Genomic DNA, 17,533 nt, shown 5'->3' on the forward strand with positions numbered 1-17,533 from the left:
CAGGCAGCCACGTGGGTATCCCCAGTGGAAGGGCTGTCTCCTCCCGGCGGCGAGGACAGGAACCCAGTGAGCTGAACACATCCGACATTGTACAGAGCAGCAGGAACAGCTGGTAAGCTATCGAGCAGCAAGGGCTAGCTAGGAGCGCAGATGCTAATGAGCCTGGCAATGACAATGCAGGCCTTCAGAGGAGCCAGCCCAGCGTCTATGTGTTCTCACAAAGCCTGAGAGGAGAATCTGCTCCTTCATGCCTTCAGTCTCATTAAAACACATACTGGTGTTAGTAGTTTATCAAAAGCTGCTGTAACTTACAAGTTATAACTCTCCCCAACAGTTTCAACGTGTTTTAAAAAGTGGCACTGAACTGTGTGGAGTGGCCCACGGGCCTGTTTGGGTAGCAGGGAAATTTTAAGGGGCAAATGGTGAGCAGTGGGCTCGGCAGTGCAAGCCGAGCAGCTGCTGCTGGGTTCAGGTCCCAGCTCCCACTCTCACGGAACTGTGTGGCCTCCAGCAGGTTGTCTAACCTCTCTGTGCTCCGCTTCATATCTCATCAGATGGCACACTCCTACACTGGCATAATGTGTTCCAAGGATGTGGCTCTTTCCTTCATCAGCTGCTGGAAGGACCCATGGACTGAATACACAGGTGGAGTTCTCAGTGCCTGGGCTGGGCAGAAGTTGTCGAACCTAAGTAAATTGATGTGTACTCCTGGGGACCAGCGCATGGCACACTAAGAGGCTCGACCTCCTGGCCTCCCTTTTGTCCCACAACATAAGCCAGCAGACAACTCCCGAGGGAAAGGTTTAAGTGTAAGGAGGGAGATCACAGAAGGGTGTAGGGAGTTGTGGGAGCTCTAGGAATTCCAGCCAGGATTGCTAGTGGCCATGGGTTGGATGGGCCTATTAGAAGCATCTGGGGCTCCCTGACTGCTAAGATCTGTGATGGTTCTGGGTGTAGGGGAGGCTCTTGGCTGAAAAGTGTTCACTTTCTGAATAGTCCTTGCCTCACTTAGGACTTGTGACTCCTGTTCATTCTTCCAAGCCAGGTCAGAGACTTGGGATACTGCTCTGTGTTCTGAGCTGAACCTGCCATTGTAGCCATTAAGAAACTGTATTGCTCTTTGATGTAACAGGCTGTCTTCCAGCAGCACCCCTTGAGGACCAGAGCCATGCCTTCTGTATGCTTACCCTCAGCAATAGCAAGGGTCCGGCAGACAGAAAGACCAATGGCTATCTTGATGAATGAACAACAACAAAAACAGCAACAACAACAACAAAAACTAATAAAAATAAAAACCACAGTCCTGCTTCTAACCTCTCCTGTTCAGAAGCAGCACCTGGGAGTGAGACTGGGAAGATAGGATCTGCTGACCCTCTTTTTGCCAATACAGTATTAGAGGCACTTAAAGAAACATAACTGCGTCAAATGATCATCTCTCTACTGCCTATGGGTGTGTGGGAACGTTAGAGGGAAGTGCCTGGCTTTGGAGGGTGAAACTTGTCTCCTTGAAGTTTTTATGCCAGGAAAGTTCAATTCGGGGCATTTCAGAAGGTGACTTATCTGCACTTTGGAAAAGCAAAAAAAAAAAAAAAAAAAAATGCAGATGCCTGGCAAGTGTAGGTGAGTGAACATGGCAGTGAGGACATGCTAGAAGGCTGCGCTTGGGGAGGAAGAGTAAATACATGCTAGCGAAGTTGCAGACCCCTATGGCACCAGCTGCAGAGGAAGCTAAAACCCTACCTGAGGCCAGCTTGGACAAATAGCAGTTCTAGAAAAACAACAACAAAAAGAAGCAGAGGAGGCCACAGCTTCATCTGCGAGGGTCTTACACGCAGCAGGCACTAGACTGGGATACTGCTTGCCCCTGCTGCCTGCAGCCTGTTGTACAGACATCATACCATAGCAGCCATGCCACTCGCACTCGAATATGCTGTTGCTTTCCTATTTACCTTCCTTTACCTCTAGCCCTTACTTCTAATTGTAGCCTGAATCCCACACAGAATGCCAGGACCACTGAAAGAAAACAGAAAAGCTAGAAGGGAACTCAGGTACACTGTCAGAGGATACCTGGGCTATTCCACAGCTCATTCCCAGGCACAGGCTCCTGAGGCATCCCAGTAGTCTAGGGATAACCGGATCGTCATCCCGCAGCCTTTTATAATGGCCAAAAGCCATCCAGAGACCGATGTAACAACTACTGCGGACTGCCTTCTCATGCTTTATGAACAGCACATCAAATGAGCTCTTCAGGCACTGGGATTTCAAAGATTAAACCAAAGCAAAACAACCTGGTTTATGTATTTTTTGAGATAGGGTTTCATGAAATTTTAACTATTGATCTTCCTGCCTCTACTTCCCAAGTGCCAGATTTACAAACATGTATGACCATGTCCTGCCAGTAACAAAATGAAAATCCCCTAAAATCAACACACACACACACACACACACACACACACACACACACACACACCTTTAGTGTTTAAAAATTAGCCAGAATGGAATTAATTCTAGCCCAAGGCTCTAGAGTAGATTCCACTGCCCAGGACACAGTGACAGTTAGTAGAGTCATAGAGAGAATGTTGGCACATTTGTCTGTCTGGTTCACACATGTATGCTTGAACAAACATGCACACAGTCCAGGCAGAGTCCTTCTTCCCTGTATTAAGTTCCAGAGGAATGGTGTTCCACGGCAGGGAGGGCTGAGCGAGCCGCCCGTCACGGATGGAATGTGTCCCTAGTGAGGGTGCTATGAATCTCTGCCATGGAGCTGCCACTTCCACAGTCCGTGTAATGCCACCTAAGTGCTCTGCCTCACATGACTTGCTGTAGGCTGCTGAAGATTAGAGCCATCGATCGCTCCCTGCAGAAGAGTCTTGCTGTGCAAAAGGAAAGTAAGCCGCAGAGACAAACAGCTCAAGTATTGATCTGCTCTGGTGGGGGTGGGGGGCTGCACTTCCAAATGAAAATCAGCTCTCCTTCCCAGCACCTACAAGGGTCACTGTAATACGCATGGGGACATGACGAAGACGGTGTGTGGGGACAAACACTGCTGCCCCTCTCCTGTCAGTGGGTCACAGACCTCTCTGAGAAGCCAAGCGGCCACATGAAACCTCCAGCTTTATAAAAAAAGCCTGGCAACATTCTATACTGTCTGGGCATTCTATATTCATCCACAGCAGTGCTGGAGAACGGCTGCCAGAGGGCAACCTGATGCAGGGGAAGCAAGGTAGATGCATTTCAAGAACATCCTTCCAATGACCGAGAGTCACCCCAAACTAGAAGTCTGGCTCTCACTGCCCATGACACAAACCCTTTTCCTATAGAAGAAGACCACGCATAATTTAAAGGCCAATATTTAAAAGACTGACCCCCAAAACATTCATTCTTCTTACGGAAACTGCCACAATGTAAATCATATGGCTTCCAGTAGGTTTTTTTTTTAACTTCTTCAAGCATAAAAATGTAAATTCACCCAAAAAGTCAAATGAAATTATGAAGTACACCAAAACTCATGACTCTTGGCAGCTCTGTGCAATGAACACAGGACGAGTACAGGTTAAACTGGGAATACGGGATCAGAGAGATGGTTCAGTGAGTAAAGGTGCCTGCTGCCAGGCCGAAGGCCTGACCCTGACCCCTAGAAATCAAACGGTAGATAGAGAGGACAGGCTTCTGCAAGCAAGCGGTCCTCTGACCCCACATGCATGGCATAATCCACATGCCACCCCTTATGCCAATTAATAAATAAAAATGTAACACAACTTTAAAGGGGGAAATTAAGAAATCTATATAGAACTCAGAAGGCCCCTTTATATGTGCGTTTCTATGGAGACAGCAGTAAACTGAACTGCATTGCTTCTGTGAATATCCTTTGGATTGGGTCATTACTTAAAATCAGTTTTCTCTTACTTTTTTCTAGGCAGTTCTCCCATTTCTACTCCTGTCTACCTTTTTATCTGAATATTTCTTGCTCAGTCATTCCTGAGCCTATCCCAGGACCAAGTGAGAGATACCAACAACAGAACCCTCATTCACTTTCTGCACACTAGGCTGTTGGGGTTTCCATGAGTCTCTTACTGAGGTTCTGAATTTCATCACCTCATAAACAGAATCATTACAAACCACTGACCCAAGGTAAGATGTGCCTGAAAGACCATGGTAGTCTTTTCTGTCATGAGATCTGCACTTTATCTCACGGTAAACGTCTTGTAAAAGTCATTGAACAGAAAGATGAATTACCAATTTTTCATTTCCTTTTTTAGAACAGGAAATGTGAAGTTGGTGGCCTTTTCTACTATGGCAGAGGGCTGACTTCATTTACTCATCTAACAAGCATTTCCTGAACAAATATTTATCCTGTGGCAGGTGCTGAGGCTGCATCCAGGGTTGGGGCTCTCCTGGAAGACACAAGCATTATCTGTATCCTGAGCTGCCCTTGCTTTACCAATTTGCTAAATATTTTCACTATTATCTTTATAGATATCAGTCAAAGAAACAGTCAGATAAGAATCTCTTTCTTCATACTGTGGGGACAATACAGGTAGAAAGAATAAGTGAATTCTACAGTAAATTAGATGGTGACAAGGGCTCACGTAGTAAAGAGCACACAGGAAGGCCACAGGTGGCACTAAAGATGTGTATACATGCACAGATGTGTGTAGGTGTGAGCACGGTTTATGTGGGAAGGAGGGGGGGGGGAGCTCAGAGTGGCGGGGAACGACACCTGGGGAAAAGCTGTCTAGGCAGAGGGCAGAGGACAGGCTTCCCTGAAAGGCTCTGGCCTTAATCTTGGCAGTATGAACAGGGTAGTGTCTACTGATGTGTCCAGTCTGCTGTGCTGAGGAGGCCAGAGGAAGCAGGAAATGAAGTGAGGTGGCTCTGGTGAGCTGATCCTAAGATCAGCTAAATTGCTATTACACTATAAGGGAAGGACATTTTAACTTCTTGAGAGGAAGACAAAACATGGGAGAATACAGCCTTTGGCATGGGAATTAACTTGTGTTTTCACAAAGCTCTAATCTCTGCAGCATCTCAAACAACAAGGAAACAAACCACGAATAGAATATTGTAGGCTGGTTCTAAATCACACACACACACACACACACACACACACATACCATATACACCACACACATACACGCACACACACACATACCATACCACATACACCACATACACACACACACACACACACGTACACACACCACATACACCACACACACACACACACACACACACACACACCACATACACTACATACACACACACCACATACACCACATACACACACACCATACCACACACACACATACACCCCCCCCCCCACACACACCATACCACACAACACACACGTACACACACACGGAACTTGCACATTAAGGAGGATAGAAACCTCTAGCCATATGTTCCGAGGGACGTTTACAGAACAGACGGGAAGAATGAACACTGAACATGCGCTGTTGGAGTTTATGGCTAAGACTCCAATATTTCCCAGCCCATGTATGTCTCTTTACAAAGTTTTGTTTTTTACCATCAACAAACAAATAAACAGAGTCAAAGTCAGTCAAGCCTAGAGGGTCTTCCTGATTCACAGAACTATTAAACAAAAGTTTTTAAAAATAACATGTCTATTTAAGTCCATTGCATTAAGATACTATTTATATCTTAGTAAAAGCGGGACAATTTTATGCTATAAAATACTTTAAGTTCTTTACTCTTTATCAAATCCTTTCAAAAATCCATATTATTGAGCATACTTCATAATATGGATCCAGACTTCTGAGGCAGTCAGTGGGCCCAAGGCGGTACCCGGTGCCCTTGCTTAGATGAGTCGAGGACTGACGGTCTAGTTTCCATTCCTTCCTCTGAACAGAAACAAGAGGTGCAACTTTAAGTTCTCCCAATGCAAGCTCACCCAAATTCCTCCAGGCTAGATGCACTTAAATAAGCAATTATGATTTGTGTCTGAATATACTTTTGGAAAACAAACTCAACAAAACTTTGTGAACTGGCTAGCCTACTGAGACTTGTAAAACAAACAGATAAGGATACTAAGAGAGGCACTTAGGCAGAAGTCATTCTTCCCTAGTGATGCTCCCTCCATCCCTCACTCTGGTCTGTAGTTTGTATTTGAAATACCCAGAATAACCACTGTATGATGACTAAGGCCTTTCCTACATCCCAGAATAAGCCCTAGTGATGAAGAAGGCCTCACAAGAGCAAGGCTGCTCATCTCCTCAACCTCCAGTAATGCCAGGGCCACAGACATGTGCTGGAGGAGAAAGACAGAAGCAAACTTCCAAAGCTCCCACGGCATGCATGGCAGGGCCTGGGAATGAAGGTGTTCTGGAAGCCGGAAGGGCACAACTTTTGATCACAGAGAATGAGCAGGGAGCCAGATGTCCCCTGCCACCCAGCACGTATTCGATGCTCACTTGTTCACTCCCTTACCTCTTTATATGGTGTGCGCACTTTATCAAGCCTTTTCCTTCCCTCTAGGGTGGGGACAGAGTCACAAATGATGACAGGGAGGTTTGCCCTCTGCAGCTGATGGACTCATGGGAGAAAGACACAACAATGAAATGGCAAGAACTAAGAAAAAATGAGGTATCACTGCTCAAGGAATAGAGCTTAGTATTTAGGACATTTTCTAACAGTCTATGTTTTTAAAGAGAGACTGAGGAAATGGAGGGAGCTATGAAGATGCTAGAAGGAGGGATGGGGCAGACAGAGTTCTAGGCACAGAGTGTAGTTCTCGAGGCTGCCATATTTGGGGACCATTAGAAATATTCTGGATTTTTCTGTAGTATGGAGGGTTTTGAGCTACCTGTTTTGATTTCTGTGTGAAGGAAAAGTTCCTGCTTTCTGGAAAGATCTGCAAGGATAACCGGGAGAAGTAGTGAAGCTTGGAGGAGGCTGTGTACCAGTCTAGCATGTGACAAGACTGGGGTGGGACTATGTGGTACAAGTGGGAGAGGTTGCATTTCAGTTAGAGTTTAAGGATAAGCTTTTTGCATATACTTCATTTCATAATAGTTAGCAATAATCTCTCTGAGGGATTATTTTCTTCACTTTACAAATAAGGAAACAGGTAGAGTTAGAATATTTGTTGAAAACCAAAGAACTAGCTACCAGTCTAAAACTGAAACTCAACTTCTGTCTGAGGCCTGCTCTTATACATGTATGCCTAAAAAATGATCCTATAACAAAGACACTTTGAAATGTGTCTAGCATTTGTAGGACGACGACTGCTATGGAGGAAAGGCAGTACACCCTGTGTTCTTTCTTCTTAAGACTTGTCACTGAGAATAAGCACTTCACCACAGGAGGAGTGGGGGTAGAGCTCAGTGGTCAGAGTGAGTATAGACAGCGTGCATGTAGTACGTGGGTTTTATCCCCAGTAGTGCAAAAATAACCCCCAAACCTGCCTAAGTAAATGGATCCAGTTCTATGGCATTAGTGTAAGACACTGCAGAACATGAGAGGTAAACACAGGCTTTACATTCTTTCCTGTTTGTTTTCAAATAAATAAAAATGTACTATTCTAGTGTGCTATCGTAGGTGACAATCTACGTAAACTACCTGTGGGGTCAGCTCTCTGCCTCTCTCTCTCTCTCTCTCTCTCTCTCTCTCTCTCTCACACACACACACACACACACACACACACACACACACACACACACCACTTAGGATTGCTCTGGATCTCTAAGGCCTAGATGACCTTGTTTGATCTTTCTGACCCAAGAAGTGACCAGAGGGCATATGATTTCAGAGAGGAATGGCTAAGTGTACAAAACTCGACTCCAAGGTACTTCAGTGAAATCCTAAGGGCTGACAATCCACAGCAAAGTGGGCAGTAGGAAATGCTCCCCTCATCCAAACTCAAGCACAAACAATGTCTCTGACAAGAGTCTAGTGCACCACTCGGGACTAATTTAATTTAACTAATTTAACGTCTCTCTTGATACACCTGTCTTTTTAATGTATGTAGAGTCACCATATATGTTTATCTTGTTGGGCATAAATTCTATTTTCAAAATTAACAAACATACAATAGTTGAAATCTCTAAATATGTAAAAGATTTTATAAACATGCTGCTTAAATTTCAAACGAACTCTACTTTTCCTCTGATATCCATAGTAAGCTCAGTTTCTTGAGCTGAAAAAATTTATTTTTCCTGACTTCAATTCATTTAATTTTAAATGTGTTAAAGAAAAAAACCCACATATCCTATTTATTTTCTCACAGGCAAGCTGAATACCCAGCAAGAGAATATAATGTGATGACAGTTTCCATCTTCTTTGGAGAGAGAGTTATGAGTCTTGGGTGTGAAAGGCCCAGCACAATGGAGACTGGTGGCAGCCCCCCCATCGGCTCACCGCCTTCTTTAAAGTCCACAGAGGATGGCAGTTTGGATGGAAACCCCAAAATCTATTCTGTCCATCTGTTTTATTATTCTTAGAACAACTGTCAAAAGTTGCCCAGGGATCAAGTTGCAAACGTACTAATTTGCCTTTGAAAAGTGGGCCCTGGGGGAATTCTGGAACTCTGCTTATAAATGCAGAATCCCCTCAGCCAGCCAGCCTGCCCTACCCTTTGTGGAGGTATGAGACTTTGCACTTCCAGGCATACATCTGCCTCAAGGCTGGGATGCCCTGATAGACTTGCATCCCACTTCATAGGCAAATGAAGGGGAGCCACAGGGACTTGGCATCTTAAGGGCTGGCTTGTTCCCTGACAAGCAGACTGAGTGCTTTAGGAGGCAGCCCCTTCATTGATCATGGGTGGATGAAAGACCAAAGCTTTGTACTGGAGGGTTAAAGGCGTGAACGTGCAAAGGGATACCCGTTCTGTACTCTTTTATATCCCTGGGCCAAACAGGAGATAGGAGCCTGAAATAAAACACTGAAGAAATAAGCTGAAGATAAAAAACTATAAGCCACTGAACGTGGTGCCATTTGTGTTTGTGGCTATGCTGAAACAATAACAACAACAACAGAAAGTCTGGACAGACAGACTGTCAGACGTGGTCTTGTCAGGAATTACAAGCCATACCTAGAGAGCGGTCATGCTAAAATACTGGGGCATTTAGGCAACATGCTACTCTGCCCACAAGTAAAGCCTGTTCCTTAAGCTGGCTGTGCTCAGGGCGTGTGCACACACTGCATCTGGATGGAAGTGCACGTGGGCTCACCGGATATAGTAAGATGAGGGGCAAGGGCCAGCACTGATGGGGGTCACTCCTAGTGACCAGCCTTCTCCACTAGGTCCCAGTGGCAAAAAGCTTTCAATGCATAGGACCACAGAACCATACCTGCAAAACAAGATGGTTTAGGGTTCTGAGTTTCTCAGTTCTAGAGAAAACTGAAAAAGAGGTCCCGTCAGGGCTCCCATGATGGCATTTGGCTTGTACTCACTCAGATTACCAAAAAAGTATGCGGCTTTGATTAAAAAGTTCCTCGAGCATGTTGCAAATGACTGCGGCAGGAAACCTGCTGGGAGCCCACTGCAGACGCACAGAAGGGATCACCAGTTGGACCTGCTGCTTTGTCCTCCTTCTTATTATAATAAGGCATGTATTATCCTTTTTTAGAGATTTGAATAACAGAAAGTCTCACTTTCAAAATAGTGCTTATGATCCCAGAGTCGACGATGTTTTCTGTTGGTGCGGTCTCTTCAAAATGGGATGGATAATTAGTAAACTGAAATTTGATTAATGTTGGATTAAGAGGTTCGGATGCTTTCCTGCAATGTGTTATTTCAGTCTGTGGTCACTGGAAGAGACTATCTTTAGGAAACCTGTTCCCTCTGTTTTCCAGAACGAAAAGATGAGCTTCAAACCTCGTCTTTTAAATAAAGAGAATTCAGTCTGAACAAGTCAGATCTTTTTCTCTCTCCTTTCCCCCTCTATTTTTAAAAATTGTCTGTCACTCTGAAGTTGGAGACCATGAATTAATCAAGAACAAAATAAAACAGAAATACAAGTCTTCCTCAAAATCGCTCAGGGTGAGTCCTTCCTGGTTATAGTGGGCAACTAGGCATAGACAGGTTTTGACAGCCTCTGCTCTCGTAGGCTCCAGCACGGGCTTTTGGGAAAGTAAAGAACTCTGGAAACAAAAGGTCTGCCTGGCCTGGTATAGATTCCAGTCATTGAAGTAACCGTTTAAATAAATAATATTCCAGGAAAAACTTATAGTATTTTGTGCTTTCAAATATCAGGGTGGAGTTACCTCTTGTAGGTTTCCTGCAGTTACCTGAGCCAGATGATGACCATTTTCATGATCAGTGGCCAGGTTCTTTTTTCCTGTGTTAAAATTCACGTTGTTCCCCTATTGCTGAAGAGAGTGGAAGAATTAGAAATGATGGCTCCCTTTGAAGCTATGTCATTCCACGTAACTGTAAATGCTAAGACACTGTCATTTACGGAATGACCTTTTGGTCTTTGAATATTTAGACATCAATAAATGCCAAATGCCCAGATATGCTCACAGCACTATGAGGAAGGTAAGCAGGGTCAGCTAACACCCTCTCGCATGCCTTTGGCATGACAACCATTTTCACTTTTCTAACAGCTTTCTAATAGCAAAATGTATTTAGGAACAACAGTGGAATTTGTGTCATCATGACCAAATGATTACGGTGCAAACCCGAGATTCTTCTGGGGCCCAGCAGGTTTCTGGTCCCTATGGAAACGAAACCTCATACATTGTCCTCCACTCAGCTGTAGGACAAGGCCGGGAGGCTTTTGTGCTCAGTGAGATTTCTTCCACAACCTTCCCGCAACAGACCCCAGCGCTTCCTCCCAACGCCTTTCTAATTGAGATGCAAATGCATCTCCCTGGCTGATTACACTTCCCTTAAAGCAACTGACGAAGGCAGCTGTAACTGGAGTTTGCAGACGGTCCAACAAGTGATTTCAGCTGTCAGTATTTGCATGCTTGGCCTAGACCAGGCCACTGCCTACTGGTCTCAGAACTTCCTTTGCGCATCGGAGGGGTTTTTATTTATGTGCGTAAAATTTACACACATTACTAGTTAAAAAAAATAACCACCCCTGCCCCAGCAACCTACTTATAGGGCCTTGGATCTGAAATAACAAAAAACTCAGGGCTTTCTGGCCATTTCCCTCTCAGCCTTCACTGGGGCTGTCTGTCACTCCTTCCTGAAGGTCTAAGCTGTGGTGGCCACAGTAGGGGGTCTCCATGTAAGTTTTCAGACCTTAACCGTCTTTGAGCTCATTTTTCCTCCCTAAATACTCATGTTTCTTTGAAAACTGATTGCTGAATAGTCTTTATGTTGCTTTCACATCGCTCGAGTCTATTAATTTCAAAATACAAAGCCCTTCAATAACTTTTAGGGAGATATCTATACTCTATCAATCCCTCATGTACGAGGACTGAACCTAGGACTTTACATGCTAAGGAAGTGCTCTACCACTGTGCAGGCTTATCTTTTGTCAACTTGACAAAAGCTAGAATTATCTGAAGGGAGGGACTCTTAATAGAGGAGTTGCCTCCATAAGATTCAGCGGTAAGGCATTCTCTTAGTGATTGATGGGGAAGGCCCGGCCCATTGTGGGTGGTTCCATTCTTGGGCTGGTGGTTCTGGGTTTTGTAGGAAAGAAGGCTGAGCAAGTCATTAGGACCAAGCCAGTAAGCAGCATCCCTCAATGGCCTCTGCATCAGCTCCTGCCTCCAGGTTCCTGCCATTTGAGTTTCTGTCCTGACTTCCTTCCACGATGAACAGTGATATGGAAGTGTGAGCCAAATAAACTCCTTTCTCCCCAACTTACTTTTGGGCAGTGGTGTTTCATCGCAGCAATAAACCCTAAATCTCCAGCTACAAAATTGTTTTGGACACAATAAAAGGAAACATTAACATAACCATCCAATAAAAGAAAATTTCATATAATACCTAGTTTTCCAAGAATTTTTTCCAGCTTTTCAAAAGGCCCTTTATGCTGTTTTTAAGACGTGCTTCTGAAGTCAGCTCTTCCTACCAGGCACCAGGTATCGCAGGTGCTTTGAGTGTTTAGCACAGAGCTGAACTGTGTGTCTTCAAAATGGAAAAGCAGGGCTTACAAGGTACAGCATATGCAGATGACAACACAGGCTGTACATGGACCTACTTTTCATTGGAGACAACGAATGCTCCCAACTCTGGGAAAAAAAATGCAGTGTTATAAAGTATTTGTTTTATCTTTTGATACTGTTTCCCACAATAAGTTTACCAAATGAATGTCTTTTTTTTTTCTTTTTCTTCTTCTTTTTTCTTTTTTTCCGGACCTGGGGACCGAACCCAGGGTCTTGCGCTTGCTAGGCACAAGTGCTCTATCACTGAGCTAAATCCCCAACCCCCAAATGAATGTCTTATTTCTTGTCGCTGCCCTGCCCCCAGCCCCACCACCTTTACACACATACACATAATGTACCAGGAGGTAACAAGGAGAGTGACAATAAGAAAAAGAAAACAAGGCCCACTCTGGGAACTTCACGGTACAGCTCTGAGCTGCATGCTTAATGCAGAGGTGGACTGATCTGGACTCGTAAGTCAAGGGAGCAAAAGACTGTGTGGGTCAGACAGTGAGGAGGATGAGAATCTATACCACAGGAGAGACCCACGAGTAGCATGTGGGGCGAGGTGCAGCAAACTGACCCTGAGGTCAGCATAGTGGGAAGCAACACCCCCGCCCATGACAGCTTGCAGTGTGACAGGGTGATCCAGTTGAGACAGTGGCCAAGTTAGTGCCCGGCTCCTGTGCATATTTCCCCGGGCACAGCATTAGCTTGGTTTCTTACACACTATTCATTAGAATGCTTAGTGTTCTTGAGATTGGGTCTTTTTAACTGTCACTGCACACCAAAAATAGCAAAATGGTTACTGTGTCTTCACAAAAATATCCCCTGCAACTAGGCGCTCCCTATAGGCTTCGGGGCAGCTTTGATCTTAGGGAGCAGAATGGTATGGCAGGGTTTCTATACAAGGGTGAGGAGACACCTCCTACCCTTTACTTTAGTATTTTCTAGGTAAAAGGTCAACACTCCTGGCATGTAACCTCCAGCTGGGATCTTTGAATCTGCACACCTGAGCTTAGAACCCCTTATTTATGGGAATCAGACTGGTGGCACCACTTCCTGGACTTCCATCCACACAAGGTCCTGCTTTATTTACTGTTGGGACCCGAACTCATGGGGAGGAACCATGATGGTGGTGCTGGCACTGGGTCTCATGAGGTGGGGACTATGGTGGCTATAAGGATAGGTACCCTGTGAAGAGATCTAATAGGCTCAGATATTCTTATTCTTTAGAAGAAAGTGGTTTTTCTAATCTACATTTTGGGAGGATGAGGGGATGGTTCAGCAGTAAGAGTGCTTATTGCACATCCACGAGGAGCAGAGTTCATGCCTTAGCACTTGATATGAGCCAGGTATCCCACAAATGCCTAGAACCCTAGCTCTGAGGGATCCAATGTCCTCTTTTAGCCTCTAAGAAAACAGTTGCTCACACATATGCATATATACTCACATAGACACATGCATACACACATAAATTAATATTTAACTGGAAAGAAGCCTCAATGGTTAAAAGTACACACTGCTTTTACAGAGGGCCTAGGTTTGGTTCCCAGTACTAACAGGGGAACTTACTACAGTTGTAACTCCATGCCTTCTGACTTCTGCAGGCTCCTGGTATACATGCATGCATATAGGCAAATCCTCCCCACCCCCAAAACAGTGGTTCTCAATGTTCCTAATGCTGAGACCATTTTAATACAATTTCTCATGTTTTGGTGACATTTTTTGTTGCTGCTTCATAATTGTAATTTTGCTACTGTTATGAATCAAGATGAAAATATCTATGCTTTCCAATGGTCTTAGGTGGCCCCTGTGAAAGGGTTGTTCCATTCTCTAAAGGGGTCATGGCCACAGGTTGACAACCACTGACATAAAATATTCCCTTTTAAAAAGAGATCTACATTTTAAAAAATGCAGTCTCCCTGTTTTTCACTGTGCTAACAATCTCCAGTGTTTTGGTAACACAGGGAGGCCAAGTGCAGTTCAAACAAAGCCCATCTGTAGGCTGGATTCAGTGTGCAGGCAGCTGGTTTGCCAGTTCTGGGCTCTGATTGTTTGCCTGACACTGAGCTAGAGCTGCTCTGTGGCTGCCTCTCCCCACTGGTCTCCGATCTCGGCCCATTTACAACCTCCCAGGTCCTAGAGGTGATGCCTTCTTGGTTTTAACAGCTTCCAGATAGCTGAGGCTGCATAATAACCACACTTTATCCAGATCTGCTCTGAGATGAGAGGCCCTTCTTCCAGTGTGGCCCCCAGAGCAGCACACTACCTTTTGGATAGGAACACTTGAGGCTGCAGGAGCAGACAGTACCCTAATGCTTGTGCGTGGATCTTGTGCTTTTCTGCACCATGTCCTAGAAGTGTTACATGTGACATTCTCATCTCTCATCTCAACTCTGTGGTCACTCCACATCTCCAGTGCTGTTCAGGATGGCTCCTATCAACTCACAGCACCCAGTCCTGCCCCGACACAGCTGGTTACCCAGGCCACTCCTTTCTGGTCTCACTGTCTGGGCCCAAGGGATCATCTGCTGAGACAGCCCTGGTTTCTGACCTTGCCTGGGATTACTTTACCCATTTGAGGATGATAGTTGTAGAACTCGGCTAAGTCATTAATACAATAGTTACGTGGAAGATGAGTAGGAAGATGTACAGACAGTGTACATCTGTACGTAGCGCAGTGTAGCTTCAGGACTGAAGCGCTGCAGTTCTGGCCACAGGGAAGCCATCCGTCGCTCAGGGTCCCAGAGCTCTCGCTCATATCTTCCAGGTGATCAAGATATTTTGTCAAAGTTAAGATTTGTATTTGTAAGCTTCTAGGCTCTGAAGAAAATGTGTTTGTGACACCCTTACTCTTTGAGAACATGTTCCTTTCTGAAGTTTCAGGGTCCTTTTTTAATGATTTAGCTTTACAGATTTATAAGGGATCCAAGCAAAATTTCAAAATGCAGCCTTTAATCCTATTTGTAAATAAGGGAATCTTTTTCTTGTTTACAGTTTTCAGTTTACCTTTTATTCAGCATGATTACTCGTGTGTGTGTGTGTGTGTGTGTGTGTGTGTGTGTGTGCGCACGCTCACGTGAGCACAAGCGCCTGTACACAGAAGCGTCTCTTACAGCTCTGAGCTCTGATGCATATCTGCTCTGTGTAAGGGCGGAAATGGGTGGCTCTGAATAGGGACTTTACTTGCAGGGGCCAATCTCCATTCTTTTTATTGTACTCTCTGTGCCATGACAGCTCCAGAAGCTGGGGACTCTGGGGACATTATTATGAGTGCTGATCTTTAAAGCACTTGGAGCACTTCCTTTAATCTTTTTTTTTTCCATCTTTATTAAATTGGGTATTTCTTATTTACAACTTCCTTTAATCTTAATGTACAGATTTTAAACACAAATTTATCATAAACCAACTGCCTGGGCAACTACCACGGTTGCTTTTTCATGCCTGCCTCTTTTCCTAACTTAAAATTTATAATGTAAAGATCTCATTATTAGGAATCATTATTAGGAATCTTTCACCCCTGGGAAAATGTAGAACTTGGCCTCTCAAGTTTTTGCACCGTGCTTCCCACGTGTCTAGAGTACAGTTCTATTTCTACTTTTCTCCCATCCACATACAAACTCTAGCACAAACCCACTATTCTCTGCAACACTCAGAGTCACAACAAGTTCTTTCAAGTTGTGAAGACGTGAAGCATAGGTGCTGCATTTTGTGTTTTGCTTCTTGTTTCCTGAGCGATGAGACTGGCTGCCAGGCAAGACCTCGGTACATATTTGTTGAATGGTAGAGCGCTTCAGTCAATTCTGCGCAGTAGAGACAGCCAGTGCATGGTGTTGTGGTAGACTGTTAAGGCCCCCATCCCTCCAGTGTCACCCATGCCTTCCAGCTGCAGCCTTTGCCTGCCATTCAGTCTGTTTAAATTTAGTTCCCTCCCATTAATTTCCCATCCATAAGTATGCAATCCCACCCCAAAGTGTCTTCCTTCTTTTTGGAAACTACCTACTATGTTTTGGGTTTTCCCTTTTTGGTAACTCAGTTTTCAGTCCTCTTACACCCAATTTTCTCCCATCTATATACAAACTCCAGTACAAACTCACCATGATCAGCAAAGACCTGAGACTACTGGCCCCAGTGATGGATGAAGTCAACTACTAGTATATGACTTGCTCAGCCAGTTCGCTGAAAGAAACGCTTCCTCTCTCCCCTCTGGCTTCCCTTTTCTTATGTCTCTATGGCTACAAAACCTATTCCTTCCTGTTCCACAGAACGCTATCTATGGTTATGCACTGAATCAGCCCAATGCCTACAGAGGTTCAGACCTGTTCCCTTGCCACTGCTACAGAGCAGGCCCTGTTCTCTCCCAGACAGAACTCCTTCCAGGGCTCTGCGCAGGCTCTCACTGCCTGTCCTCGCTGTGTGCCTGTTCCCGTATGTGCATATCCTGCACTCTGCCATACGGAAGCATCTGTTATTCTCATATGGAATGGGCTTTCATAGCCTGGTCCATGAGCAAACAGTGTCCTCTCTCCCTTGGAATATCTTATTCATATTTATATTCCTAGTGGTTAGGATGGTGCCTGGCACATGGCAGGAAAGCTGCAAATGCTGACACGTGCATAATTGGTTGTGCATGGTGAAATAAAACACATGGTATGGTTTGATTTCCTTTCTACAGCATGGGGAGATGGGCAGAAGAAATCAAAGGTCTGTCCAGGAAGAAGAGCTCAGGATCCCAGTGGAGAAGAAAGAGCTTGAGCTGTTAGTACTTTAAAGAGAAGGGTCATTTTTGAAGCTGTGTAAATTAGGAGCAGAATCTAGCAATGCTATTAAACTCACATATCTGAGAGAGAAGCTCTAGTATTACCATATGGTCATGTACCTGTTAGCTTACAATGAGAGCTAATTTCACTTGTGACAGAACAAGGCATAAAACTTTTTCTTAGGCACACAGGATCTCTCCTTCAAACACAGATAGTTCCAGAGAGGAGATGGCAAGTGAATCTGAGACTATTGTTCTATTGAAGTGGACATTTATTCTAGAAAGCCACCATCTGCTTGATTTGGGGTGAACTCCTCCTAATGGGCACATTGCATATGGCAAGGGAACCTTTTCCCTGAAACAAGTTATCTGAGGAGGAGAATGAAAGCCCTTGGCTCAAATGGTTGTAGAAACTTCTATCAGCAGACCACAGTTTCAGTTTGGAATGTTTAGTTGGCTTGGGAACTGTAAACATAACATGTGGCCCGCTTCCCACTTACTGTGCTCTAGGCATAGAACAGTCCCTGCTTGCCCGTGAGCGATGGAGGAGGCAGATGGTAGGTGTGTTGGCTCTCACTATTCAGCAGTGCAGTGGCCACGGGACGAAGGCACGCTTGACAGATTTGATTCAGCCCACTGTGGAGGTTACAGGAAGGCCCACAAGGCACAAAAGGGCTGGGCTGAACTGTTAGAGGGTGC

General features: G+C 44.8%; 1 protein-coding gene and 1 long non-coding RNA gene across 9 annotated transcripts in view; one reads left to right on the forward strand and one right to left on the reverse strand.

Annotated features, from left to right (window-relative positions):
- Ralgapa2 (Ral GTPase activating protein catalytic subunit alpha 2) overlaps positions 1 to 17,533 on the reverse strand; it is a 280,066-nt gene that overhangs the window by 48,244 nt on the left and 214,289 nt on the right. The gene's annotated exons all lie outside the window — the stretch shown is intronic.
- LOC108350486 (uncharacterized) lies at positions 3,438 to 17,014 on the forward strand. Its single transcript, XR_005502530.2, has 3 exons — positions 3,438 to 4,134; positions 6,499 to 6,606; positions 8,249 to 17,014. It is a non-coding gene; the product is annotated as an uncharacterized LOC108350486 (long non-coding RNA).

This window comes from Rattus norvegicus, chromosome 3, assembly GCF_036323735.1.
Source record: "Rattus norvegicus strain BN/NHsdMcwi chromosome 3, GRCr8, whole genome shotgun sequence".
Taxonomy (NCBI): domain Eukaryota; kingdom Metazoa; phylum Chordata; class Mammalia; order Rodentia; family Muridae; genus Rattus; species Rattus norvegicus.